The 3,057-nt window shown below is 43.6% G+C and overlaps 1 long non-coding RNA gene across 1 annotated transcript; it reads left to right on the top strand.

The window, feature by feature from the left end:
• Positions 1–2,038: 2,038 nt before the first annotated feature.
• Positions 2,039–2,401, top strand: LOC144824967 (uncharacterized). Its single transcript, XR_013609209.1, has 3 exons — positions 2,039–2,109; positions 2,195–2,252; positions 2,344–2,401. It is a non-coding gene; the product is annotated as an uncharacterized LOC144824967 (long non-coding RNA).
• Positions 2,402–3,057: the final 656 nt, after the last annotated feature.

The raw sequence follows: 3,057 nt of genomic DNA, 5'->3' as shown, positions 1-3,057 counted from the left end.
GCAGGTGGTGGAGGAGCCCCTAAGCATGGCCCGATAGACAAATTCACGGGGCCCAGTGGTAATGCGGGGGCCTCCGGTGGACCTCATGATACAGGCCCAGATAATGCGGCACTTATGGCGGCCATCACACAATCCCGGGATATCTTGGATGCAAAGATAGGGGCAGTGGGGTCATATGTTACATTGCTGCGCCAGGATCTGCGGAATGCGGTCTCTCGCATTGCCGAGGCCGAGACACGCATCTCTGGAGCAGAGGATGATATTACCACTCTTAAGCGCAAGGTGGCCAGTCTGGAATCTGTTCAGAAGGGCCTGGCGCTTCGTGTGGAGGATGCAGAAGGGCGCGCCAGGCGCAATAACCTCCGCTTTGTTGGCCTGCCAGAGGGCTGTGAGAAGGGGACATGGAGGGCTTCTTGGTGCGGTGGCTCGAGAGTTGTCTTCCGCCTGATACTCTATCCCGATGCTTTGTAATTGAGCGGGCGCATAGGGCTCTCATGCAAAAGCCGCCAGAAGGGGCACGACTGCTGCCAGTGATTGCTAAGCTCCTTAATTACCACGACAGAGACATGATCCTAAAGCAGGCCCGAGTGAAGGAACCATTGCTATATGAAAACCAGCGTGTCCTAATTTTTCCAGACTATACCCGCATGGTGCAGCAACAACGACAGTCATTTACTGCGGCCAAGGCCCGGCTGCGCGATCTGAAAATACAATATGCTCTTCTGTATCCGGCCCGACTGAGGGTCGTGTATCAGTCCCGCACGCACTTCTTTGACTCCCCGGAGGAGATGTTTACTTGGACTGACGAAATTGTGCCGGTGAGGGTGCATACGCCTCCGGGGTTGGACTCGGACTCCTCTCATGGTGGGTCACAGGCCCCGCCCCACCGGGAAGCACTGGGGTTTGGGATTCCATTAGAACTCAGATACATGACCAATATTTCATTTGCTTTAGAATTAAAGGCTTTAAGCAACGTCCCCAGGTGTAGATGAAAAGATAACCCTGCTTGAAAAAATACAGGTAATTTCTCTTGAAATATAACATATAATAAGAGGCAGTTTAATGAGGTTCACAGGCTTTCACCAACATTTTTATCATTGCTTTGTGTTTCACACAGACGAATAACAAAGCCCCGATGAGGGTTCGAAAACTATACATTCGAACCTGAAACGCGTCGGCACATCCACGAGAGCAAGGTATATCATTGAATGATTAAGTCAAAAACGGTGGAATTTCGTTCTTGCTCTTGATTTCACATTGCTTTGTTTTCTTTATTTGTGAAATTCATTTTCAAAACAATGATGAAAGTGTATATTGTGTATATATTGTCTTGTGTGTTTGTGATATTACTTTGATTTATTGTCTCGTTGCTAGAACTGTAAATATTGTATAAATGTATAATTGTGTTTCTCTTTTTTTGCTAAAACATAAAATCACTTTGAAAAAATAATTTAAAAAATAAGAATAATTGGTATAAATAAAAGTACCGTACCAAGTTTCATGAAGTTGCACTTGGTCTCCATTTGATAGATTCTTCTTTATCAAGATACGAGGGTTGGGGCATTCTTTTTTGATGTCTAATAGTGTATATGGTCCAGCTCCTCCCTCAGTCCCATTTAGGACCTAACTCCTTTGTTTCTACATATCCCATAATCCCTCAAAAAACTGAGGGTTCTGGGTAAATAACCAAAATGGCCATCGCGCGCCACCACACTCTTCAGCGAGATGCGGATGGTGAAGGCAGCTAGTGAGAGCAGTTCACGAACGGATTAAGGTATGCACGCCCCCTCCCTTCGTGTGACACGCAGCTCGAGTGATTGCACAAACGGGTGATCCCTCTGACAGCCTCTTTATCGTTCTTCCGTTTAGTGCGTTAGAAACGGAAGGTGACAGTGTGAGCAATCCCAAAAGGAATATCGGAATCGGGACAGCATTAAAGGTATGATTTTGCCGAATATGCGATATGGCCGCCTGAAACTAATTGACATGGCGTCCTCCCTTTGAGTAACTGACTAGCCTTCATATTCATTTTTATAACAGGATATCCCACACAGAAGCGGCGTGAGGTACACAGATCAAATCACTCCCATTCGATTAAACAGTTGTAAGGTATGGGACCATTGAAACCTCGGCAATTTGCCATGAATAATGTAAACAAACAGGAAACATGATTGCTCCTTTCTGTCTCGATTAGGTCAGCTCGACAGCCACAATCCCCTCCCTCCATGAGACTCCTGACGCTGTGCAGCGAGGTAAATAAACCATATATCCGCTACACTGGGGTTTGGGATTCCATTAGAACTCAGATACATGACCAATATTTCATTTGCTTTATAATTAAAGGCTTTACGCAACGTCCCCAGGTGTAGATGAAAAGATAACCCTGCTTGAAAAAATACAGGTAATTTCTCTTGAAATATAACATATAATAAGAGGCAGTTTAATGAGGTTCACAGGCTTTCACCAAAATTTTTTATCATTGCTTTGTGTTTCACACAGACGAATAACAAAGCCCTGATGAGGGTTCGAAAACTATACATTCGAACCTGAAACGCGTCGGCACATCCACGAGAGCAAGTTATATCATTGAATGATTAAGTAAAAAACGGTGGAATTTCGTCCTTGCTCTTGATTTCACATTGCTTTGTTTTCTTTATTTGTGAAATTCATTTTCAAAACAATGATGAAAGTGTATATTGTGTATATATTGTCTTGTGTGTTTGTGATATTACTTTGATTTATTGTCTCGTTGCTAGAACTGTAAATATTGTATAAATGTATAATTGTGTTTATCTTTTTTTGCTAAAACATAAAATCACTTTGAAAAAATAATTTAAAAAATAAGAATAATTGGTATAAATAAAAGTACCGTACCAAGTTTCATGAAGTTGCACTTGGTCTCCATTTGATAGATTCTTCTTTATCAAGATACGAGGGTTGGGGCATTCTTTCTTCTTTCTTCTTTTTTGATGTCCACCGGGAAGCACGGCGCAACGACAATTGGAGGTCCAGGTCGCGGCAGCGGTCTACGTCATATACGGCCTCGGAGAAGGACGC

Source organism: Lissotriton helveticus, chromosome 3_1, assembly GCF_964261635.1.
Source record: "Lissotriton helveticus chromosome 3_1, aLisHel1.1, whole genome shotgun sequence".
Lineage (NCBI taxonomy): Eukaryota > Metazoa > Chordata > Amphibia > Caudata > Salamandridae > Lissotriton > Lissotriton helveticus.
Note: the sequence above shows the minus strand (reverse complement) of the source record. Positions and strands in the feature narration are given on the sequence as shown.